Source organism: Scyliorhinus torazame, chromosome 16, assembly GCF_047496885.1.
Source record: "Scyliorhinus torazame isolate Kashiwa2021f chromosome 16, sScyTor2.1, whole genome shotgun sequence".
NCBI classification, from domain to species: domain Eukaryota; kingdom Metazoa; phylum Chordata; class Chondrichthyes; order Carcharhiniformes; family Scyliorhinidae; genus Scyliorhinus; species Scyliorhinus torazame.
Genome location: NC_092722.1, coordinates 178,754,626 through 178,781,612, shown reverse-complemented (window position 1 = coordinate 178,781,612; position 26,987 = coordinate 178,754,626). Strand labels below are relative to the sequence as shown.

Here is a 26,987-nt window from a genome sequence, read left to right as displayed (position 1 = left end):
CATCACAGGTCCCCATCCAAAACCCCAGAAACAGTACGGTTTCCCCCAACAAGCAGAGGGAGAAATTGCAAAAGTCATCCAACGTTTACTTGACCAAGGCGTACTTCGTTCAGTAGCCACAACTAACAATGCCCCAATTTGGCCCCTAATGAAACCCGATGGCTCATGGCGACTGACCATCGATTATAGGGAACTAAACAAAGTGACCCCATTAGCAGCCCCCACCGTGGCCACGAGTCCCGAGACAATTTTAAAACAGGGACTCCAGTCGAAGCTTTTCACGGTTTTGGACATCAGCAATGGCTTTTGGTCCATTCCATTGGATAAAGCGTGCCAATACAAATTTGCTTTCACCTTCCAGGGACAGCAATACACGTGGACGTGCCTACCACAAGGCTTCCGCAACTCACTCTCCATTTTCCACAGACAGTTGGTAAATGGATTAGCTAAGTTTTCCCGACCCGATTGTCTCGTTCAGTATGTAGACGACTTACTCCTATGGGCGGACACTAAGGGAGCGCACATTTTGCTTCTCACCGAATTATTAGGACTCCTTCACGAAATCGGATGTAAAGTTAACCCCAAAAAGGCCCAGATTATCCAGGAAAAGGTCATTTATTTAGGCACAGTAATCACCCATGGCTAACGCGAGATCGAGGAGAAACGCATTGACTCCATTGTTAAATTACCCTTGCCCCATAATGTTACAGCCCTCCGGTCATTTCTAGGGCTGGTTGGCTACTGCAGGAACCACATAGACGGTTTTGCCACAAAGGCAGCCCCTCTTTCCACGCTCCTAATAAAGCAAGCCCCATGGAAATGGCTTCCACAGCACACGGATGCCGTGGATGCATTAAAACCAGATTATCTGCCAATTCCATGACAACCATGGTCACCAAGGGATAGATTCAACCCTTGCCCACCTCAGACCTCTCTGCTGGTGACCTGATTTAAAATCCAATGTGACTCATTACATTGAGAACGGTTTGACTTGCGCCCAGAACAATCCAGACAGGTATGCGAAGAAAGGTCAACTCAGTCACACCCGCCCTGTTAATGGTCCCTGGACGAATTTACAGATAGATTATATAGGTCCCCTACCCCCGCCTTCAAAAATGGTTTTAAATATGTGTTGGTAGTGATCGACACCTTCACGAAATGGGGGGAAGCTTTTCCATCTAGGACTAACACAGCTAAAACGACAGCCGAGATTCTAACACAGCAAATTTTCACAAGATGGGTACTCCCCCGTTGTATCGAGTCAGACCAAGGCTCACACTTCACAGGACGCGTCATGAAAAATGTCCTCCCAATTTTTGGTGTACGACAAAAATGTCATATAGTCTATCACCCCCAATCCATCCGATTGTAGAACACATGAATCAAACCCTCAAAGCAACCCTTAGGAAAATGGTACAGCAGCATAATATGACACACATGTTCATTAGGAACACGGTATCTACTTCAACAGGATACACCCCCCACACCCTCATGATCGGACGACCCATGAAGGGAACAGAATACGTATTAGGCCTTGATTTGGCCAGCCCCACATTCACCGCCCTCACCCATGAGAAAGCAGTACAACAAATCCTGGAAAACGTTAAAGCAGCCCAGCTCGCCGCAGCCGTTAGGCTTGGCACACAGAAAAAACAGAGTAAAGCATGTTTTGATAAAACAGTACACCCAATGGAATTTTCAGTAGGACAGCAAGTCATGCTCTCCCTGTACAACTGCAGTTCATTTCTTTCCCCCAAATTCGCAGGACCCTACTCAATTTCAGACAAAGTCAGCCCCTCCGTTTATAAGATCACTTATCCTAATGGCAAGTCAGGATGGTTTCACATAAACCAGCTGACGGTTTATGGCACACAGTGCAACTACTCCCACCACATCTCACTCGCAGCAGCAGACGAACACCCCCCGCCCATGGACGACCTATTCCTACCCTCCCCCAACCAGTCCAGCCGGTCCACGGAGACCACTTCGACTCCACCCCCAGACACACGACTCCGACTCTCCCTTCATTCGATCAGCACCGACAGCGACAGCTCTGATACGTCAGACCTCATGGAACCGCCACACGATATAAATTCTGCACCAGGCCTCACTCCCAGCAACTCTGAACAGTTTGACCCCTACGAGACCACTTATGTAAAAGCCCCTGAACCGGACCCACCGCCCGGTGACGATGGATTGCCCCCTATCGCCTCCACCCTAGACACTAAGCATTGGCACCGCGACAATTCCTACAGACTCATCCGCAACGATGAAATGGACCCCACATCGGCCCAGGCCGCGTTGGCTCAGCTACTCCAGTCACGAGTTTGGTAACCGGGAGAAGATGACTCAGAGTCTGACTCCCACTAGGCTAGCCCCTTTGCGACTCTTTTTACAATGGAACAATGAGGTGTCCAGATGATGAGAAAAAGGAACCACTTGAGATTTACGGTGTCCTTCTTTCTGATGGAGCCTGCCCGCTTTGTTATTTTAGTTTGATATGTTACATATTGAATGTTTGTATTGTGTACGACCCTTTGATAGTTTATTCATGGCCCCATGCCAAATTTTGATGCAGTCACAACTACTCTTTTGACGCCACATGGCAGTTAAAGGAACACGTTTATCAGCAGACACCAGTTTATACAGTCATAACTACTCTTCTAATTCGATGGCAATCATAAGAACCAGTTTATCCACGATGAACACAAATTCTTTCCGTTCTTGTCCGGTCACCCAGGCAGTGGAGTGACGGCACTGATCTCCGCCCTGCCTGAGGACCATCTGGTCAGCTAGGCTCGGGTAGTGCACCTACGGCACTGGTCACCGCCCTACCCCGGGATTCCACCCATTCTTGCCCGCCGCGGCCCATACACACCCCATTCGGAGCTTTTATTTCAAAACTCTTTTACTGTTTCTTAGGATGTGGTTTAAAGAATGCTCTTTGCCACAAGTTTTTTTGCTTTCCGGCAACCCTTAGGTCGCTATCCCCACATGCTATTTACATCTTCAAACACTTGGGTGAAACGATTTGCTGCTGGACGGAGAAATTGTCCGCCCACTCAGCGCATCGACAACACAGGCTGCGAGACTGCTCGCACTGTGACAGTATTTTCTTTTTCGGATGTCTTGTCCCCAAAAATATTTGGTTTAAAAAAAAGAGGGAGTCACATATGGTGACAATTCTAATGGGCAATTGATGATAAAAGGAGAGACAGACAGACATACAAGATATTAAACAAGGTAATAACAGATATTATGCTTGTGTCCACAGGAAATCCAAAACACCAGAAGACAGAGGAAGACTCTGAAAGCATATTCATAATTAAGATTAAGAAAGGCGGCCTTATTAACCGCCATATTTATAGCCACTAAAAGATAGCAACAGGAGCATCACCAAGGGCGTCAACACCATGGTGCAGACATTGGGGAGCCGCCATGGCTAGCAGAGCCAGATGACGCAGGGGCAGCAGGGGCTCAGTCCGTTGGATATGCGGTGGCTCCCGTTAATTGTATGGGAATAGGGCTTAAGTGGTGATTATTGGTTTCTCGCTACACTATGACGGAATCACAATTTCTTCAACAGGAGTGGGCCGGTTGCATTGCAACTAGCGCGATTCTCATTTTTGGCCTCTCCCGCTATTCACCGGCCTCGTCTCGCTCAAGCGAAACGAGGCCACTGAGTCGTGCCCACTAATTTTCTACTTATACTTTGATGGCTGTCATAAAAGACTGACAAAGTCCAGTTAAAATCCATTGATAGACATAATGCACCACTTAGTCTTCTTCTACAATTCAAAAACTGCCCCTGCCAAAAACCTATTTGGTTAAAATCATGTGTAAAGAATTTATGCTTTACAAATCATGAACAATTTATACATCTTGGGTTTAAGGACAAAGGGATAATTTACAAAAAGACATTTTATCAGAGTAAATTTTGAACACACTAATATTCAACACGGTAGCATTGTGGATAGCACAATTGCTTCACAGCTCCAGGGTTCCAAGTTCAATTCCGGCTTGGGTCACTGTCTGTGCGGAGTCTGCACATCCTCCCCATGTGTGCGTGGGTTTCCTCCGGGTGGTCCGGTTTCCTCCCACAGTCCAAAGATGTGCAGGTTAGGTGGATTGGCCATGATAAATTGCCCTTAGTGTCCAAAATTGCCCTTAGTGTTGGGTGGGGTTACTGGGTTATGGGGATAGGGTGGAGGTGTGGACCTTGGGGGGGAAGCTCTTTCCAAGAGCCGGTGCAGACTCGATGGGCCGAATGGCCTCCTTCTGCACTGTAAATTCTATGAAAAATTCAGGTATACTCTTCCAGTGAAAAATACTGATTGTTAATTAAATTGAACATGTGATGCCAAAAAGTTACACATGTACACCTAATGTAAGCAAGTATTATAAATTGTGCAAAGCAAAATTCCTTGGTGGCTAGGAGGGTAAATTCAGTGAAGACAACTGAATAGGCCATGTTCAGGAGAGCTTTATTTGATCTCAGCTAGGAAGTAAGCAGAGTTCCTGCAACCAAGCTGAGGGGAGGGTGCGGAGAGGGGGGGGGGGTGGGGGGGGGGGGGGGGGAAGCATCAGATAGTTATCTAATTCTAGAAAGAACGTGTGTGGACGGGATTAGGGCACAGCTGTGAAGCTACCCAAAATTGAATACCAGAGAAATTGCACCCGAGTACTTGAAATGAAAATTGTTTATTATCACAAGTAGGCTTCAAATGAAGTTACTGTGAAAAGCCCCTAGTCACCACATTCCGGCACCTGTTCGGGGAGGCTGATACGGCAATTGAACCCATGCTGCTGGCCTTGTTCTGCTTTACAAGCTAGCTGTTTAGCCCACAGTGCTAAACCAGCCCCAGTCGGTCTTCATATGGGCAAGAAAATTATTCACTAACCATGGATGAAACTTAGGACTATTTTAGTATTCATGGCTGTATGTCATATTAGGCAGTCTATTTACCTACATATTCAAACAGAAATCAATAAATCTACACCTTTAGTGGAGAGTTAAAATGGGATAGAGGATCACGTTGGATGAAGATAAAACTCAATGAATGCTGATGGGGAAAAAAGGTCTTTGTTGTAATGGTAATGGTAGCTTCTAAATGAAAGAAAATATAAAAGGGAGATTAGATTTCCTTTAGCAAGCCAAGTATACTTCTGATTACACCTATTTCTGTGTTCACTTTCTCAATTATGCTCAGGCTACATACAAGGGAATGAAGTTTAATTCAACATTTTTGCTCCACCGCTCCTCAGTGCACTGACTATTGATGAGATATTGCCCCATATGCTGAATAATGGCAGATTGTTGGTACATCTCAAACATGAAAAAGACAAATTACCTTGACCTGAACTTCAATGGCACAAGCATCGTCAGGACCCCACCAACATCTTGAGAGTCACTACTGACGAAAAACTGAACTAGGCCAGTTATAGCAACACGACCGCAGCATGGGCAGGACTGGTGCTGAGTACCCTGTCATTATGGGTTCACCCCTCAGAATCTTTTTGTTGAATACATGGGTCAAATCAGAAGTGCAATAGAACACAACATTCTCCTTCATGGCTGTGACTACAACAGTGCTCAAGAATCTCAATATCATCCAGATCAGAGTTACCCATTGCATTTCCATCCTTTCTAATAGATTGAATATTCATGGCCTCCACCAGTGGCATGCTGCATCTATAGCATTTACTATGCAAAGCAACCTTAAACCAAGCTTACTTGAACAGCACTTGAGAGCCTTATAAACTCTAGCATTAAGCAAGATCGTAGGAACACATTAAAGTTGCTCAGTCATTCCCCATGTTTGTGTGGGTTTTGCTCCCACAACCCAAAGATGTGCAGGGTAGGTGGATTGGCCACGCTAAATTGTCCCTTAATTGGAAAAATGAATTGGGTACTCTAAATTTATTTTTAAAAAGTTGCTCAGTCATACACCATTTTAACTTGGACAAATATCATAATTCCTTTCTCACCACTTGGTCAATATCTCAAAATTTGCTACCTAACACCATTATAAGAAATAAAAACAGAAAATACTGAAAAACTCAGCAGGTCTGGCAGCATCTGTGAAGAGAGAATCAGAGTTAACATTTTGAGTCTGTATGACTCTTCTTCAGAGCTAAAGAGAGGGAGACATGTGATTGATTATATACTGTACAAGATGGGGTAGAGCAGCTGGAGCAGAGTACGTCACTGATAGGTGGGAGCTAGGAGAGATTGCAACTAAGATTTGTTGGCAGAGTCAGAGGAAATGTTGATGGCAGTGTGGAGGAACATAGAAGGTTCTCCTAGTGGCATAAAAGTAAGATGACAGAATGTGTTAATAGGCAAACAAAGTTCAGTGCTTAGCGAATGCAAATGGTCCAGCGGGGGAGGGCGTTGGAACAAAATATATTTGGGCTAAGAATAGGAGTAAAGAAGGAGGAGCAAGGGCTGTACCTTGCCTAATCGGAAGGAGGTGCTCCTCCTCCAATTTGCATTGGGCTTCACTGGAGCATTACAGCAAGCCAAGGACAGACAAGTGGGCATTAGAGTAAGATGCTGAGTTGAAATGGCAAGCAACAGGAAGGTTGAGAGTCATGCATATGGACTAAGCAGAAGTGTCCTGAAAAGCCAATCTACAATTAGTCGCCCCAATGTAGAGGAAACCACACTGGGAGCAGCAAATACAGTAGATCAAATTGAAAGAAGCGCAAGTGAAATACTGCTTAATCTGAAAGGAGTGTTTTGGGGTCTTGAACAATGAGGACAGAGGAGAGAAAGGGGCAGGTGTTAAACCTTCTTTGTTTGCAAGTAAGGTGCCTTGGAAAGGGGATGAGGAGTTGAGGGTGATGGACCAGGGTGACATGGAGGGAGCGGTTCCCCTGCAGAATGCTAATGGGTGAATGAGATGAAGCTATGTTTTGTAGTGCCATTTTGCTGGAGCTGTAAGAAATGGTGTACAATGTGAACGTGGCGGCTGTTGGGTGACAAGGGATCCCTATCATGGTTTTGAGAGGGAGATGAAGGGGCAGAAAAGTGGGAAATGGGTTGAACCTGGTTGAGTGCTCTGTCATCATGGTGGGGGAACCTCATTTAGGGGAAAAGGAAGAGATGTCAGAAATGCCATTTTCAAAGGTGGCATCATTGGAAATCATAGATTATCATAGTATTTACAGTGCAGAAGGAGGCCATTCGGCCCATCGAGTCTGCACCGGCTCTTGGAAAGAGCACCCTACCCAAGGTCAACACCGCCACCCTATCCCCATAACCCAGTAACCCCACCCAACACTAAGGGCAATTTTGGACACTAAGGGCAATTTATCATGGCCAATCCACCTAACCTGCACATCTTTGGACTGTGGGAGGAAACCGGACCACCCGGAGGAAACCCACGCACACACTGGGAGGATGTGCAGACTCCGCACAGACAGTGACCCAAGCCGGAATCGAACCTGGGACCCTGGAGCTGTGAAGCAATTGTGCTATCCACAAGGCTACCGTGCTGCAATGATGCAACAGAGGCAGAGAAACTGGGAGAACGGAATGGAGTCCTTAAGGAAGTGGGGTGAGGAGCTGTCAGGCACAAGTTGTGACATATTTTCAAGACAAGCAAGGTTCAGTCTTGCCAACAACAACTGTAGTTCAAGATTTATTTTTAATTCTTAGTCGTTGAAGGACACTTTTATTGGGTTCTTATTTCACTCCATTGTTGGAGACTGACATTTGTGCACGTGATTGAGAAATTTACAATCTAAAAAACCAACTGCCTTATATTGGTGTCAAAATCTTAAAAGTAAGTTTGCACTCGTATAATGAAGTTGATTTTAGCCGTGTAATTGCAGGAAGCTGTTGCACAGATAGTCAGTACTTTAGTGCTCTGAAGTAAACAAAAAGCATAGTGTGAAAATATTCAGCTGTGCAGATGTCTGTCTTAAATAATCAGCTGGAATTTCTGATCATATTGTTCTGAAAAACTCTGTAAAGGAAAGAAATGATTGCTGAAAAAGGGTAGTGCTAATGTGAGAGAGCGCTTAATAATTTTTCTACTTTGGGTGTGTGCTTCAGAATTGAGCACAACACAAATGGTAATAATACTGCAGGTTTAAAATTAGTAGGTTAATAGGCATACTTGGGTTAGTAGTCATGTTGCAAAGCAAAATAAAACTACCGGTAAGCTTTAATTTGGGGGTGCAGTGAATATCTGTTGCTTTTTCTTCTAAGGGGTGGGGGTAGAGTCAAATTTTGGGGTACAGAGTATATCCACACCAAAATGTACTTGCTAACTGGCAACATTTTTTTCTAACAACTCCCAATTTTATCCCAGCTATTTATCCTGCCTTTTTGTTTTAATTAATTGTGATAATTTTTTTTTGGCGTTCAACACATAGCTTGAAGTTTTTTGGTCTCCTTTGTGTGTTGCAACTGTAGCAGATACCACTCCTCCCCCTCCCACCCAATTCACTGCAGAGCTCACTAAAATTCTCCCATTGTGCGGTCCCCACCCAGTCCACATTTGGGGTCAACAATGCTGGCAAGCACGTTTGTAACCGCACAGGGAGAGAGTGTTGCAGCAGTTTTGAAGAGCACACTGTTAACTGTTCGTGGTTCTGCTTATTGCAGTGTCCTCACCGCTTTCTGGGAAGAGCTGAAAATGGTACACGCACATTTAATCGCCCCACTCCGGGCCCTAGGGCAGCACAGTGGTTAGCACTGTTGCTTCACAGCACCAGAATCCCATGTTCGATTCCCGCTTGGGTCACTGTCTGTCTGGAGTCTGCACGTTTTCCCCGTGTCTGCCTGGGTTTTCTCCGGGTGCTGCGGTTTCCTCCCACAAGTCCCGAAAGACGTGCGGTTAGGTGAATTGGACATTCTGAATTCTCCCTCCGTGTACCCGAACAGGCTCCGGAATGTGGCGACTAGGGGATTTTCACAAACTGCATTGCAGTGTTAATGTAAGACTACTTGTGACAATAAAGATTATTATTAGTGTCGCCAGACAAACTTTCATTTTTTTTTGTTGTTGCAAAAATAGACCCTCGCATTAGCCCCCACACCGTTTCTCATTGTTATTTCACGCCTTGTAATACTGCAGTCTTCCAGCTATTGACCACATGATAAGTGCTGCTAACAGAGTAGTAAAATCTCTGCACCAATTGAAGCTGGTCAACGCTGGAGAGGAGGGGAGGCTTGATCAGCTACTGCACGTAGGACAGTTAAGAAAAACAGATCACACCAACCCCCCCAAAAAAAAAAACACCCCACAGAGGCACACCTCAGGAGGATAAAGGTAAGGAATCGATTGGGGTTTAAACTCAGGCGAGCCCCAATTTGGTTTTCTTGCAAACATGCGCCTGATTTCTGGTTAACGCTGAAATGTGTCGAAGGACGGAGGATTTATGAGGGAGGAGGAGAGGGGAGGGGGCTTTACTGTTAACCACAGCTGGGTGGTCACATCTCCCTCCCTCAGGGGGGGGGAGGAATTTAACTGGCAATCGGGTGTCGGTTAAAGACTCGTTTGAAAAATAAATTAAATAACGCTCGATTCTTTTTAAGTTTGTCCGTAAGTCGCCCCCGCCCCTTTCTTTAAAATTATGTGCTATTCGCCGCCAGGGGCTTTTGAATGAAGCATGCCTCGGGAGGTTGATTTTTAAAAAGCAACCAAAACGCTCGATTGTCGTGTGTTTACTTCACACTGTTTTGCGGGCGCGGCGGGCATTTGTTTTTTTAAATGCAGGACCTAAATTGTCGCACGTCCCTTTTAAAACGTGTCCTTAAATAAAAACGAGTCGGAATTGACTACGGCGGGAATTTCCCCTCCATGCAACGTGGGGGTAAGGCTCACCGTGCACGCAGCTTGTCCGAAGTGTTTACGGAGATGCGGTGGGGCGAGAGCGGAGGACAGACGTTAACCGTTTGTTTTTAAACCGCCCCCGCGGGAGTGTTCGATCTCGCGACGGAAGCCCTGGTTTCCCCCCCCCCCCCCCCCCCCCCCCCCCCGGGGGCGCGAGGGCGGTGCGCAGGCGCAGTGGCTCGGCCTGGACCGGGCGTTGTGTCTGTCTGTGTCGGCCGCGTCCTTTCCCCCAGTCAACTTGTTGGAGCCCATCCTGAGGGGGAGGCGGAGGTGATTTAAAGCCAACGGAATGCTTCTAAGGGCGCGTTGCGGGTGGAAGAAGGACTTAACAAGAGGTACGGATTCCCCTCTTTTTCTCTCCTCCCGCCCCCCATTTCTTCCCCTCCTCTCACAGGATTCATTTGGTCTTTTAAATACGGACAAAAAAAAAATCAGTCCCTTGCTTTTTACAAACTGGGAAGGTTTTGCTCCAGAGGCATCCGACGCGTTTCTCTTTTCCTCCTGATTAAATGTGTGTGGGTGTGTTTTATCGCATTTCTTCGGTCGCGCCACTCTTGCGATGCCCGCCCGCTCTCCCTCTTGCCTGCCCGCCCGCCCGCTCTCCCTCTTGCCCGCCCGCTCTCCCTCTTGCCCGCCCGCCCGCTCTCCCTCTTGCCCGCCCGCCCGCTCTCCCTCTTGCCCGCCCGCCCGCTCTCCCTCTTGCCCGCCCGCCCGCTCTCCCTCTTGCCCGCTCTCCCTCTTGCCCGCTCTCCCTCTTGCCCGCCCGCCCGCTCTCCCTCTTGCCCGCCCGCCCGCTCTCCCTCTTGCCCGCCCGCCCGCTCTCCCTCTTGCCCGCCCGCCCGCTCTCCCTCTTGCCCGCCCGCCCGCTCTCCCTCTTGCCCGCCCGCCCGCTCTCCCTCTTGCCCGCCCGCCCGCTCTCCCTCTTGCCCGCCCGCCCGCTCTCCCTCTTGCCCGCCCGCCCGCTCTCCCTCTTGCCCGCCCGCCCGCTCTCCCTCTTGCCCGCCCGCCCGCTCTCCCTCTTGCCCGCCCGCCCGCTCTCCCTCTTGCCCGCCCGCCCGCTCTCCCTCTTGCCCGCCCGCCCGCTCTCCCTCTTGCCCGCCCGCCCGCTCTCCCTCTTGCCCGCCCGCCCGCTCTCCCTCTTGCCCGCCCGCCCGCTCTCCCTCTTGCCCGCCCGCTCTCCCTCTTGCCCGCCCGCCCGCCCGCTCTCCCTCTTGCCCGCCCGCCCGCTCTCCCTCTTGCCCGCCCGCCCGCTCTCCCTCTTGCCCGCCCGCCCGCTCTCCCTCTTGCCCGCCCGCTCTCCCTCTCCCTCTTGCCCGCCCGCTCTCCCTCTCCCTCTTGCCCGCTCCCTCTCCCTCTTGCCCGCCCGCTCTCCCTCTCCCTCTTGCCCGCCCGCTCTCCCTCTCCCTCTTGCCCGCCCGCCTGCCCTCTTGCCCGCCCGCCCGCCCTCTTGCCCGCTCTCCCTCTTGCCCGCCCGCCCGCTCTCCCTCTTGCCCGCCCGCCCGCTCTCCCTCTCGCCCACCCGCTCTCCCTCTCGCCCGCTCTCCCTCTCGCCCGCCCGCCCGCGCTCCCTCTTGCCCGCCCGCCCGCCCTCCCTCTTGCCCGCCCGCCCTCCCTCTTGCCCGCCCGCCCTCCCTCCCTCTTGCCCGCCCGCCCTCCCTCCCTCTTGCCCGCCCGCCCTCCCTCTTGCCCACCCTCCCTCTTGCCCGCCCTCCCTCCCTCTTGCCCGCCCTCCCTCTTGCCCGCCCGCCCGCTCTCCCTCTTGCCCGCCCGCCCGCTCTCCCTCTTGCCCGCCCGCCCTCTTGCCCGCTGATTTGATGCGGCGTCCAGTCTGAACTCAGCCCTAACGAGCGGCTCCCGGTGATATTTGTTCGTTGTGCCCGCGCTCGGCCAGCGAATTTCCCTGGGGTGGGGGGGGTGAAGGGGTGTGTTGCCTGGTTCTCGCTGATTGTGGCTGTTGGGAGCTTCCCCCACTTGGTGCCTTTGAGGGTGGACGGAATTCAAATGACCGAAATCTGTTCGTTGAGATTCGTGTTTTTAAAAAAAACCACAAACCTTTTTAATCGCTGATCGCAGAGGATTTTGGACTGACTTCAGGTCTGCCCTGTAAATGGACTTTCCAAGAGGGATTAATTAATACAGCAGATGGAACCTGGTAAATAGTAACAACGTTTTGTATTCCAACTCCTGTTATTGATGGGTTAAGTGGTCCAGTTGGGAAAACTTTATGGGCTAGAGGTGTTTTGGCTTAGACAGTAGACTTAGCAGCAAATCATAGAATCTACATTGCAGAAGGGGGCCATTCGGACAATCAAATCTGCACCGGCCCTGGAAAGAGCACCCTACCTAAGCCCACGCTTTCACCCTATACCAGTAACCCCACTTAACCTTTTTTGGACACTGAAGGACAATTTAGCGTGGCCAATCCACCTAACCTGCACATCTTTGATCTTTGGACTGTGGGAGGAAACTCCCGGAGCACCCGGAGGAATCTCCCGGAGCACCCGGAGGAATCTCCCGGAGGAATCTCCCGGAGGAATCTCCCGGAGGAATCTCCCGGAGCAATCTCCCGGAGCAATCTCCCGGAGCAATCTCCCGGAGCAATCTCCTGGAGGAATCTCCCGGAGCGCCCGGAGGAATCTCCCGGAGCGCCCGGAGGAATCTCCCGGAGCGCCCGGAGGAATCTCCCGGAGCGCCCGGAGGAATCTCCCGGAGCGCCCGGAGGAATCTCCCGGAGCGCCCGGAGGAATCTCCCGGAGCGCCCGGAGGAATCTCCCGGAGCGCCCGGAGGAATCTCCCGGAGCGCCCGGAGGAATCTCCCGGAGCGCCCGGAGGAATCTCCCGGAGCGCCCGGAGGAATCTCCCGGAGCGCCCGGAGGAATCTCCCGGAGCGCCCGGAGGAATCTCCCGGAGCGCCCGGAGGAATCTCCCGGAGCGCCCGGAGGAATCTCCCGGAGCGCCCGGAGGAATCTCCCGGAGCGCCCGGAGGAATCTCCCGGAGCGCCCGGAGGAATCTCCCGGAGCGCCCGGAGGAATCTCCCGGAGCGCCCGGAGGAATCTCCCGGAGCGCCCGGAGGAATCTCCCGGAGCGCCCGGAGGAATCTCCCGGAGCGCCCGGAGGAATCTCCCGGAGCGCCCGGAGGAATCTCCCGGAGCGCCCGGAGGAATCTCCCGGAGCGCCCGGAGGAATCTCCCGGAGCGCCCGGAGGAATCTCCCGGAGCGCCCGGAGGAATCTCCCGGAGCGCCCGGAGGAATCTCCCGGAGCGCCCGGAGGAATCTCCCGGAGCGCCCGGAGGAATCTCCCGGAGCGCCCGGAGGAATCTCCCGGAGCGCCCGGAGGAATCTCCCGGAGCGCCCGGAGGAATCTCCCGGAGCGCCCGGAGGAATCTCCCGGAGCGCCCGGAGGAATCTCCCGGAGCGCCCGGAGGAATCTCCCGGAGCGCCCGGAGGAATCTCCCGGAGCGCCCGGAGGAATCTCCCGGAGCGCCCGGAGGAATCTCCCGGAGCGCCCGGAGGAATCTCCCGGAGCGCCCGGAGGAATCTCCCGGAGCGCCCGGAGGAATCTCCCGGAGCGCCCGGAGGAATCTCCCGGAGCGCCCGGAGGAAACCCACTCGGACACTGGGAGAATATGCAGACTCCACACAGACAGTGATCCAAGCCGGGGATTGAACCTGGGACCCTGGAGCTGTGAAGCAACGGTGCTAACGGTTTATTGAGCTTCGCGTGATCATCTCCCCCTTGGAGAAATCTCCCAGTTAACCCCCAGGCTTGTTTTGTGGAGTATGTTCAAACTTAAGTCACATTTTAAGAAGAACCAGGCACACGGTGACATTTGCCTTCCATACTTCAACATTTATTTCACCTTTTTCTCCTGCATTGTGCGGTAGCGAGAGCTGCAATTATGTTATTAATTACAAGTGCTTCTGGTCCTGTTGTTTGCTGCTTATTTGAGCTTCTCTCAAAGTGCACTGGGATTGAACGAGCACATCTGCCCTCATAAAGGAAGAGAATGGTACCTATAATGTAATACTTTGACATTGAACATCTGGTTTTGTGACCTGGCTGATTGCCTTATTTATGCTTCAGTATGCTTATGCTTCGGTATGCTATGTGCCTAATGTAGAAAAGTTGTTGAAGTTTTGAAGCTGTTATCTGGTGATTATTCTCTGTGCACGTGATGCAACAAAATTTACCATTTTGGCATGTGACAATGTAGCCACCTGCTATGATGTGTTTGGAAGAAGTCATGTTTCATTGTGATCTGGCCTATGGGAGGTACATAGCTAGTCTTTGTGATCTTTGAGACTGGGGTATCTTGTGTTCCAAGTGGTGGTTTAATTGTTTCTTATAGAACCCTAGAATCCCTACAGTGCAGAAGGAAGCCATTCGACCTATCGAGTCTGTACCCGTCCTCTGAAAGAGCACTCCACCCAAACCCACTTCCCCACCCTATTCCCATAACCCTTAACCTAACGTACACATCCCTGGACAGTAAGGGGCAATTTAGCATGGCCAATCCACCTAACATGCACGTCTTTGGACTGTGGGAGGAAACCGGAGCGCCTAGAGGAAACCCACGCAGTCACGGGGAGAATGTGCAAACTCCACACAGTCACCTGAGGCCGGAATTGACCCTGGGTCCCTGGCCTGTGAAGCAGTGGTGCTAACCACTGTGCTGCCACTACTTCCACTTTGAGGGTGAGGACAAGCATTTGTTTTGCTCTCCTGTGATGCGCCAACTATAACATATTGGAAATGTATAACCCTTTTGCAGCTGCCTTTAACCTTGCAAAGGCCTTTGACACTGTCAACCATGAGGGATTATGGAGCCGTCCTCCATTTTGGCTGCCTCAAAGGTTTGTCACCATCCTCTGCCTGCTCCACAATGGCATGCAAAGCCGTGATCCATGGACCCGATCCACAGACTTGATTCACCTTTATACTAAAGGCTACGTCATTGCACCGATGCTCTTTATCTTCCTAGCTGCAATGCTTAATCTCATCCTCAGCAAGCTCGCTGCTGGAGTGGTGTCAAACTGGGAACAAAACTGCAGAACAAACAGGATTCTGTTCAACCTCCCACCACCTGCAAGCCAGATCCAGGGTCTTCCCATCCTCTATCATTGAACAAGGCGGCATGGTAGCACAGTGGTTAGCACTGTTGCTTCACAGCGCAGGGTCCCATGTTCGATTCCCGGCTTTGGTCACAGTTTGAGCGGAGTCTGCCCGTTCTCCCTGTGTCTGCGTGGGTTACCGCCGGGTGCTCCAGTTTCCTCCCACAAGTCCCAAAAGAAGTGCTGCTAGGTAATTTACCACAGAAAGCATCCTATCTGGCTGCACGGTAGCATTGTGGATAGCACAATTGCTTCACAGCTCCAGGGTCCCATGTTCGATTCCGGCTTGGGTCACTGTCTGTGCGGAGTCTGCACATCCTCCCCGTGTGTGCGTGGGTTTCCTCCGGGTGCTCCGGTTTCCTCCCACAGTCCAAAGATGTGCAGGTTAGGTGGATTGGCCATGTTAAATTGCCCTTAGTGTCCAAAATTGCCCTTAGTGTTGGGTGGGGTTACTGGGTTATGGCGATCGGGTGGAGGTGTTGACCTTGGGTAGGGTGCTCTTTCCGAGAGCTGTTGCAGTCTAGATGGGCCGAATGGCTTCCTTCTGCACTGTAAGTTCTATGTTAATCGATGTTAATGACAGCATGGTATGGCAATTGCTCGGCCCAAGGTGACAAGAAACTTCAGAGTCATGAACACAGCCCAATCCATCACACACATCTGCCGCCCATCCATTGACTCCATCTACACCTCCCGGGCAGCATAATCAAAGACCCCTCCCACCTGGCTTACTCACTCTTCAACTTCTTCCATCGGGCATGAGATACAAAAGTCTGAGAACACGCACGAACAGACTCAAAAACAGCTTCTTCCCCGCTGTTACCAGACTCCTAAACGACCCTCTTATGGACTGACCCGATTAACACTACACCCCTGTATGCTTCACCCGATGCCGGTGTTTATGTAGTTACATTGTGTACCTTGTGTTGCCTTATTATGTATTTTATTTTTTATTTTCATGTACTTCATGATGTGTTGAGCTGATAACAGAAAAATACTTTTTACTGTACCTCGGTACACGTGACGATAAACCAATCCAATTTGGACATTCTGAATTCCCTCCGTGTACCCGAACAGGCAGCGGAATGTGGAGCCATGGGGCTTTTCACAGTAACTTCATTGCAGTGTTAATGTAAGCCTACTTGAGACGCTAATAAAGCTCCAAGCCACTGTCAACACCTTCCCTGAGACGAATGAGAGCATAGGCCATACAGTAAACATCCTTAAGAAAAAGGTCTGCTACCAACTTACCCCTGCCACAGCACTACCCTCCACCAGTTATCAAGGCCTTGGACAACATGGGCCACTTTCTATGCCTTGGGATTCTAAGGGCAGAAATTGGCAAGTTTCAGCACCGCCTTCTGTTATCTGAAGATGGGTGTTTGAAGACCCAGCACCAAACGCAACCGGCTCTCATATGTGGCTCGTCGTCTATGTACAGCAGGCACGTCAAAATCCTGGAAAATTACCACCAGTGTCACCTCCAAGATCTTGACATCCATTGACAGGATAGGTGCTCTGCATCCTCAGTGTCAAAGCATTGACCAAACTCATCAGCTCCACTGGGCAGGATGGGCCACATCTGCAGGCCTGACATGAGACACCCAAAACAAGTGCTCTACTCTGACATGGCAAGCGACTCCCCGGGAATGCAGAGAAACATTTCAAGAGGACACAGCCTTTCTTGGAAAATGTATAGCATCCCAAACGGCACCTGAGAATCCCTAGCACAAGACCACCCAAAGTGCAGAAAAAACCTCCAGGGAGGAACTGGACACCTAGTTTCATCGCTGAAGACAGGCTGAAGCCAAGTGTCAATAGTGAAAGAAACATGTGGCACCCCAGGTACCTTATGCACCCTCTCCTCCAACCTCCTTCTGCCCCACCTGTGACAGAGACTGTACGTTGCGCATTGGACTCCTTGATCCCCGGAGAATTTTTTTTTTTAAGTGAGGAAGGGAGGATCAAGGAATTGATTAACAAGGGGAAGATAGGGTGGCGCAGTGATTAGCACTGCTGCCTCACAGCGCCGAGGTCCCAGGTTCAAGCCTGGCTCTGGGTCACTGTCCGTGTGAAGTTTGGACATTCTCCCCATGTTTGTGTGGCCACTCCCTTCACGCCCTGCAGCCCTGTCTGATGGGGTGGGTAGCGTTCACGGGCTATATTTTGAGCAAGCCTGATCTAGAAGATAATGGGAACACCACCTGGAAGTCCCCCTTCCAAGCCACTCATGATCCTAACATGGAAATATATTGCCGTTCCTTCACTGTCGTTGGGTCAAATCCTTGCTTGTTTTAAATATTGATTCCATTTCCCTGGAATTGATTTTGTCCTGATCAACATCTTTTAAAAATGATAATATTCATCATGTAGACCTAGGGAGCCAAACTTGATCTTCACCACTCAAGTTCAGACATCTTGGGGAAAACCATGGATTGTTAGTTGTCAGGTCAAACCATTTTTTTTACAAAATACAAAGTTGCCTAGATGCAAGTAATTAAATTGCTTGTTATTTCTACCCTTTGGTGATCAAAGCTTAGCCAGAACTCGCACACTGTTTGGTAGCCAAATAAACAATCCATTGATCTTCTGCAGAACTTAATATGCAAGTACTGAATTACATCATACAGCTTGGGTGTGGATATTTCCATGGACTGGTTATAAATTGTCTTCTTCAAACACATTTGCACAGAACATTAGATTGGTGACAGTATTTGTGTTGGCACATTCATTATCACCTTCATGCTGCTCTTCATCCATCATGAGCTTCCTCAAATGCTTTGAACAATCCTTGCTGCTGAAGTATGAGAACAAAGCAGACTACACTTTAAAAATATGATTCACAGCTTTTCCAAAAGAGCTGGTGTGTATCTACACCCACTCTATATTAACAAACTCTACAGACTCTGAGGTTTTCGCATTGCACTGCTGATAAAGTGACCATAGATTATCACCACTGCCTCTAAATCGATATTTAATTCTCATAAACCAGCTTTGAATGCATTAATCACTGCATGAGCCAAGCAGCTAACCCCACTTTGGGTTTTCTTTCTCCAGAAAGTGTTTTATTACCATCTGAAAAGCTTGATGGAAGTCCAATCCTCCCTTTTCTACAGCTATCAGAAATTGATCCACAGTACCTCAGCAACTTCAAATAGATATTCAGAAATGTCTAGCAGTTTGGGCACACCTATCTTTTCGACACAAATAGGGTACTTCTTATTTCCTTTTATTAGAGGTGTCTATTGCGACCAGAAAGGGAAGAGCATGATGGTAAGACTCAGTGCCTCCTCTTTCAGATACCAAGTCTGATAACGCTCCATTTGCTAAGTTTGTGACAATTTGCTCTGCTTTTGCCCACCCACAAGATATTTTTGGCACGGGTAGAATCTGAGTGAAGCTGGGGTCTGAGTTTAAAGCAGCAGCCTATTGAGCAATATGAGCCACCATATCTTACTGTATGATATATTGAAGATTACTTTTCTGATTCTGAAGAATATTTGGAGGGGAAGAAGCATGGTTTCCTTGCTCTTGACAAGCAGTCGTCTGTGGGGTATGCCTTGTGTTTTTCTCCCATGATGTGCTATTTCTTATTGCTCAACTCACCATGTGCTATTGAGAAACTTTTGTGCAGCATGCTTCATACTAATTTTCAATGTAGGATTTCAACTCGTAGTCCCAATTCTAAAGCCATTCCCCTCTTATTTTCTTTTGGGTTGGGTGGATGGCCCTGGGAAAGCTGAGATAAGTTGGCTGGGAGAGTCTTGTATGTCACCAGCATTCAATATCTTGGCTGTAGTTGTTCTCTGCACCCCCCTCACAGCTGCTCCTGACCTGGTTTTGTTGTTGTTACCTGGCTGGGCTGGATCGTGCCTTCACTCTGCTGCAGAGCCTCCCCCTCTTGCTGTCCCCGCTCCTCATGGCAGGAGTGATCTAGTGACAAAGAGCTGAAGGCAACAGCAAAAAGTGATTCGCGCCCCATCGCCCTCGAGATCAGAGCTTTTCAGTCTGTCAACAGCACCAGGCTCAGATGGAAATACGGGACACTAAGTGTTCTGGGGAGATTTCCCATGGGTTCAGGACAATATTTTTAAAATATGGAAGGGTTGGCCACCCTGTCCTCAGGTAGAACATTGTTCGCAATTTCTCCACCCAATTTGACCCTGATCTTAAAATGTGCAAGGATGAAGCATAATATGAAGGTGCCTTCCCTTCCAAGTTCTCCCATGGTTGGTATTTTGCTACTGATCTCACCCCCCCCCCCCCCCAAAAGAAGATTGGAGCTTTGTTCGAACAGCATAAGCTTTTTAAAAAAAATAATTACTGCTATCTGCATCATTCATCATAAGACAAACACAAGGTGTCCCAAAATCTTTATAGCGATGGCTACATTTCAGATGTATTTGCAATGTAGGAAATGCAGTGTCCAATTTGTGCACAGCAAGCTCCTGAAACAGCAATGTGACAATGACCAGAATGTTTTTGTAATGTTGCTTTTGAGGCATAAATATTGGCCAATGTATTAAGATAACACCCCTGCTCTTCTTTTGAATAGTGCCATGGGATCTTTTAGATCTTCCTGAGAGGGAAAACAGGACCTCCATTTAATGTCTCATCTGAAAGGTAGCACCTCTGAGAATGCAGCACTCCTCTGTACTGCACTGAAGTATCAACTTTTTTTTTCACTCTGGTCCTGGAGCGAGACTTGGACCCATAACTTTCTGACTTTTGAGTTTAGCGTGCCACCAACTGAGCAACAGTGAAGTTAGTAATTTAACAAGTGATTACTAGTAACCTGCAAATCCAAAGAAATAAAGCAGGACAAAGGGCGAAAGTAAATATGACTCTTTAAATTTGATCAATCTCCGGCCCTAACCACAATGACTATGCAGATTGGTTTCCTTCCACAGCATGGTCATCACATATATATTATTTCCCATGTGAACCCCATGGCAACCAAATGCAGACTGGATTTCACAATTCCAAAGGCTGCACAAATTGTTGCTTTTGATTCAGCCCTGCAATCAAGTTTAATTTGTTCCAAACAAATATGCATAAAGAGGATAGGACGGGTGCACTCATTGCAGCATTAATGAAAACTGAATGTCAAATTTTGATAATTCGCAAAAGCTTTAATTTTCCTTTTAATAATGGAGCACATTGATCTTTTTGTCTCCTGCCAGTGAAGAACAGGTTGTCATCTGCCTTTTCAGGCACAAGGCAACCAATCTTACAGCCGGACATTCTCCAGAAGCACTTCTACTTCAAAATCAACTTGTATCAATGATAATTCACATAGTTCTGACAGGTTTGTGGCTTCAAGCCCCATGTTGGGACCTAGATTGATACTTCAATATCATACTCAAGGTGGTCTGCATTGTTGATGGCGCTGGCTTTTCAACCAGCTGTTAAACTGGAGTGCCTGTTTGCCTGTTAATTCCAATCAGTTTTTGTCAGGAATTTTTATGTGAACATTGTCTAAGTGTTTACTGACTGAACAAGGTGACTACACTTAAAAACATTAACTGGTTGTCTTCCACTTTGGGACCTCAGGAGGACATAAAATGGACATTTCTCCAGACATTCAAGGATGCCAAAGGGGAAAATTTATACCAGAGGATCAGAAGAATCCTTATTGTTCATTTTTCTGATACCATCAGTGGGAACTGCATAACCACTAAATGTGAACTCTGTTTTGTACATCCTCCAATTAATGCTTTTTTAAAATGTTCAGTGTTTCTTAACTTGCCGTTTTTTGGTGCAGCTCAATGAAGAGGCCATCTGAACAGGATGTGGACCGGAATGCAAATAAATTCTACTCCGAGCCTTTCTTTCATAATGTTACTATTACGGTCAGCAGACATGGCTGAACTGAACTCACTTTGAGATGGAACAGAGCACTCCCAGTACTGATTGCATATCAGGAGACACTGGGGGGAAAAAAAAAACACTTTCTCTGCTTTCAAAACCAAGAGTGAAAGACTAGAAGTAGATTCTGACCAGATTTTTATACCGTTTTTTACATTGGGAATATATGAACTAGGAACAGGAGTAGGCCACTCAGACCTTCAATCCTGCTCTTCAACTCCACATTTCATTTTTTCAATATATTTTTATTGAAAAATATCAGTTTAATCAATTTTTACAAATAATGCAACAAATTTTCAAAAACAAAGTGGTACAGTACAAACAATTTCTTCAGTATAAAAAGACAGAATGCCAGACAAGGAAGCACCACTGAACTTGTCTCCCAGCCAACATATGCTTCTATCTCCCCAGATATGGATTCCTGTGTCCATACGACCTGGTGGGTAAACTGGGTTACCTTGAATGGGAGAGGTTAATTTTAAATGTCCCTACTAAGTGACAGACCATCCCCCACGCTTAAGGTTGTAGATAATTCTAGGATTTTCGCACTTAGCAGACCCTGTCTTGAAATCTCGAGAACAACAGGACCTGTACAGGATACACTGACTGGCCTGCTTCAATATCTAGCCAAATTGAGGAGGGGTCCTCTCTGACCCAGGAGCATGGGCGCTGCAATTTAGCCAACTTCAAGCGTGGTTTCCTTTTGTTCCATATGAACAAACTAATCATAATGGGGGACTTCTGGTGTTGACCATGGAGTGAGTGGTCACATACAGTACTGCTTAAAGTCACAATAAAGAGCTCTTTTTTTACCAATACAGGGTGGAATTTTGATGAAAAGACACAGGTGAATGTTGGAGGAGTACTTTCCCCCGGCGGTAGTATATCTGCTGGTTATCAGACCTGACAGAAAACAGTGAGATTTGGCTAAAAAGTTGGAGCAGCCTTGTGTTGCAGAAACTAATCATGACGGGACCCCAGCAGCCGACAAGATTGGCATAATCTGTAAAGGATAAAGTAACATAGAACATAGAACGATACAGCACAGTACAGGCCCTAAAGCCATCTAATCTACACTATAGAACATAGAACCTAGCCCAGTGTTTTTCAAACTTCCTTTCCCTGGACCGAATTTTGTCAACCGCTGACCTTCGTGACCCACACTGGCCAATCTCCGTGACACATGCCATATTATCTTACCTTTAATGCAAAAGGGAGCCTGCTTTGTCCTCAATCTCGCTTGAATCGGGCAATGCGCACATCAAGTGCAGACTTCAGCCAATTCCTTTGTGAAATATTCATTTTTGTGAAAATACAAGCACTTGCATACAGGTCGTTGCAATAGCAACAAAATGTGTGTTTTACTCCACTGGATACTCCTGGGAGTTCCAGAATGCAACAGCCTCATGGGCTTTTGGCGTGTTTTTAATGTGGTATTACAGGTCAGCCACAGCAGCGTAGTCTTTTAATTTGGAGTCAGCTCAAAGTTAATAACTGGCTCTAGGGTCTCGACCTCGAAAGGAATTTTTCACACACTACTACTATTTCAAAATCTGAAACTTCTCTTCTCGTTTGTCAGTACTTCCCTGCATATAACATACATGGGCTTTGTCACCTTATTTGCATTGGCACAATAAATCATCTTTATACTGCTTTGTTCCTGAGTTAAGTTTCTTCTTTGTAGGCTGTTAATCAGAGACCCTGGAGCTCTGTACAGAGCTAACACTAGCACTGCTCTGTTCTGCCCTGGATTCACCTGAGCAGCTCTCTCCAGATTTTGTTGAGAGATCCTGCTTGATAGATACACTGCCTATTTGTGTCTCTAGCCTTCTGTCACTTTTGAGAAAACAATCCACCTTCACCATCCTCTTGCCAGCAGCTGGACAATGGAAACAACTCTGCTCTGTGATTTGGTGCCAAAAGCACGTGCATTCAGGGTGCTAGAAGCCAGGAATACGTGCTGAGTGCTTGACCTGCTCACTACTGCCACTTCTGGACAGAAGACTCCACACAGCCTAATTTATTTTCATTTAAAAGGCAGCAGTGGCCAACATTGGGCGCTTCCCTCGTGATTGGGACCTTCGCGGGAAGGGTGCAACTGTTCGCTTCCCAACATCTACCTGCGACCCACCCACCGTTCTCGACTCGTGATTCTCTAGAATCATAGAATGTACAGTGCAGAAAGCGGCTATTCGACCCACTGAGTCTGCACCGGCCTTTTGGAAAGGGTACCCTACTTAATCCCACGCCTTCACCCTATCCCTATAACCCAGTAACCCCACATACCCTTTTGGACATTAAGGGGAAATTTAGCACAGCCAATCCACCTAACCTGCACATCTTTGGACTGTGGGAGGAGACCAGAGCACCCGGAGGAAACTCACGCAGACACGGGGAGAAAGTTCAAACTCCACTCAGATGGTCACCCGAGGTCGGAATTAAAGCTGGGACCCTGGAGCTGTGAGGCAGCAGTGTGCCACCGTGCCGCCCATGAAGAACATTGACCTAGGCAACACATTCACCTTAATCAATACAATCCTACCCGGCCACAATATCAGCAGGGAGGATCAGTGGGTCACGTCCCACCTAATGGGCGCAATCAACTGGGGGGAATATGCCCCATACAATTGCTTAAAGAAGGGGGGTAACTAACACCCAGATCAGTAAACCCTGAAGGGCATCACCTAAATAAATGGGAGTTAGTAACGGGGGATGCTCTTCTCAGCCCACCTACTGGCATAGCCTCCGACTTTGTAAAATTAATTTTATAACCTGAGAAAATACTAGATCTATTCACCACATTAATAATAAGAATCAAGACATCTAGGCTGAATTCAAACAACAGCACGTCATCCACGTAAAATGTGATCTTATGCTGCTTCCCTCCACTGTGTTGCCCAAAAATTGAAGATCCTATCCAATTGCCTCCGCCAAAGGCTCTATAGCTATTGCAAACAATAATGCGGTTAAGGGGCACCCCAGTCTAGTCCCTCGCTGGAGGCTAAAGTTTTCAGACCTATAACCATTCAACAAAGAACAATACGGAACAGGAACAGGCCCTTCGGCCCTCCAAACCTACGCCGATCACGTGTCTTATCTAGACCAACCGCCTGTATCCTTCTATATCCCGACTGTTCATGTGCATGCCCAGATAAGTCTTAAAGGTCGCTAACGTATCTGCCTCAACCACCTCACTTGACTGTATTCCTGGTCACCACCACCATCTGTGTAAAAACACTTCCCCCGCACATCTCCACTGAACCTTTTCCCCCCCTCACCTTGAACTTTGCCCCCTTGCAATTGTCATTTCCGCCCTGGGAAAAAGCCTCCAACTGTTCACCCTATCTATACCCCTAAGAATTTTATATACTTCTATCAGGTCGGCCCCCCCAGCCTCTGTCTCGGGAGAACAATCCCAGTTTATTCAATCTCTCCTCATGGGCAACATTCTGGTAAACCTTTTCTGTACTGTCTAAAGCCTCCACGTCCTTCTGATAGTGCGGTGACCAGAATTGGACACAATATTCCAAATGTGGCCTAACCAATGTTCTATATAATTGTAACAATTTTAGAGCGTTTATACTCAATATCCCGACCTATGAAGGCAAGCATACCATATTCTTTCTTTACCACCATTTCCACCTGTGCTGCCACTTTTGGGGATCTGTTGACTTGCACTCAGATCTCTGTGTCTCGATTCTCCTGATGTTTCTGCCGTTTATTTTATAGCTCCCACCGGAATTGGATCTACCAAAATCCGTCACTTTGCATTTGTCCAGGTTAAATTCCACCTGCCATTTCTCTGCCCAATTTTGCAGCCTATCTATATCCTGTTGTATTCTCTGACAATCTTCATCACTATCCGCAACTCCTGCAATATCATCCGCAAACTTGCTAATCAGACCCGCTACGTTTTCTTCCAAGTAAGTCATTTATATGTATATTACAAGAGCAGAGGTCCCGTACTGGTCCCTGCGGAACACTACTAGTTACAGCCCTCCATTCGGAAAAACACCCTTCCACTGCTACCCTCGGTCTTCTATGGCCAAGCCAATTCTGGATCCATCACATTATTCGTGAGCACTGTTGTCAAAGGACTTTGATACAGAGCCTGTATCCACTTAACATGTTCCCCTCCCAACCCAAATCTCTGCAACATACAAAACAATTCCATGCCACCCGGTCAAAACTTTTGAAAGACCTGAATAACATTTACTAGTCTCCTAACATTGTTGCAAGAATTCTGGCCTTTTATGAACCCAGTCTGAACTCCCCTGCTGATCAGTGGGAGTGTTCTCTGCAAGGGCAGCGCCAATATTTTGAATAAGAATTTCACATCTGTATTCAGAAGCGATATTGGCCTATAGGATGCACACTTTTGTGTTCTGCCCTCAGAATTGAGCATCTATGGCAGCAGACCTGCTTCGAATGAATGACTACACATGCAAATTAATGGATCCATTAGCAAGTCCTTAACTTCCTTGTAACATTTACAACCAAAACTATCAGGCGCTGGGGGCTCAAATGGCCAAAGTCACTTCTCCTTTAGAGATGGGAGCAGTTAGGACTAACCTTTGCTGTCGGAGATTGTCAGAAGATTAAGGGAAGAGAAGAATCGCTCCATAAGTGTCAATGAATCCCCAGATTGCCCCATCTTGTATAACTCCAGTGTGTAAAAAAAAAAAAAAAACCCTACTTTGCTGTCCTCTGGTTTAATCATTCATAGAATCCCTACAGTGCAGAAGGAGGCCATTCGGCCCATCGAGTCTGCACCGGCCCTCTGAAAGTAGGCCCTATCCCCATAATTTGGTGTATTGATAATGGCCAATCCACTTAAGATTTTGCCTCTGGGAGGAAACCGGAGCCTCCTGAAGAAACCCATGCAGACACTGGAAGAATGTCTTCACCAAAGGCCAGAACCGAACCCGGATCCCTGTCGTTGTGAGGCAGCTAACCACTGTGCCACCATAATGCCCCATTCTATTATCTTTAGAATCTAGCACTGAGGGGATAGTTCAAAAAGGCCAAGTATCTACTTTGCTTGTTCCCGAACATATACAATATTTGTTTCGCAAACTTTTAACTCCTGTCAACCTGCTCACACTGAGTCAGCAAGAATCGAGCGCTGAACTGCGTCAATCTCCCTTGACAACAAGCGGTTAGGGTTCCTGCCATACTTGCTCTCTGCCTCAGCCGATTCAACTTTCGCTCAATCATTTACGCCTTTTTCTGGCTGTACATGATATAACTAGTCGCTGAGCATAAACTTTGCTCGTTTCCTACAAATGGAGGGGGCTACTTCAGAGAGGGAATTGACCGAGTAAAAGAGGTCAAATTCCTTCTTAAAGTATGTAGTAACGGATTTATCCCTGAGCAAAGGCGTGTCAAATCGGCATGACTTAGATCGGCCAGGGTGGGGTAGGGGACCCTTAGTAAAAACTCAAGGAAAACAGGAGCATGGACTGAAATCACAATACTACCCATAGAGCAGGAGGCAACCACGTGCAGAATTGCTCTTGGCATGAAGAAGTAGTCAGCTTTAGTATGACATTGATGAGGAGCAGAGAAAAAAGTAAATTCTTTATCCTTGGGATGCAGTATTCTTCAAACGTCAAAAAACTCCACCTCGGGAACCAATTCTGGTGCCCTTGCCCATTGCGTGGGAGGATTTCTGGTTGCTGGGAGTTTATCCACCAAGGGATTAAGGTGACAATTGAAGTCCCCACCCAACAAAGGAATTAGCCACACCAGCTCTGAAAAATCGATGAAGACTTTAGCAACAAACTCCTGGGAATGATTTTGTGGACCAAACAGATTCTTCATATAACAGTCTCTTAATCCTTGCCCTTCACACAATTCTCTACCATCAAAGGAACATTTTTATTGATTAACATTGCTGCACTCCTGGTCAAGAACGAGGCAAAAAAAAAACCTGGCCCACCTAGTCCCACTTCAACTTTAAGTGCTCCTTGTTATCTAAATGAGTCTCCTACAACAAAATGCTGCTTGCCATTTAAATGAGTCTCCAACAAAGCTATGTCCACTTTCTCCTTTTTAAGGAAAGACAGGATCTTGTTTCTTTTAATGGGATGATGTCTCCCCGTACATTCCAGAAGCATAGTTTTAAAATTGCCTACCACCATTGCTGAATTAACCAG

The 26,987-nt window shown here is 48.0% G+C and overlaps 1 protein-coding gene across 7 annotated transcripts in view; it reads left to right on the top strand.

Moving 5' to 3' along the window:
• The first annotated feature begins 9,141 nt into the window (after positions 1 to 9,141).
• The window catches only part of LOC140393260 (gamma-adducin-like), a 308,595-nt gene continuing 290,749 nt past the window's right edge, over positions 9,142 to 26,987 (top strand). For 5 of the 7 annotated variants that reach the window (XM_072479535.1, XM_072479538.1, XM_072479529.1 and 2 more), the window contains exon 1: positions 10,003 to 10,183. The gene's annotated coding sequence lies outside the window, so the exon portion shown is untranslated. Of the gene's footprint in view, positions 9,285 to 10,002; positions 10,184 to 26,987 lie in introns of those variants that run through there. The other 2 variants (XM_072479530.1, XM_072479533.1) reach the window with 1 other exon arrangement.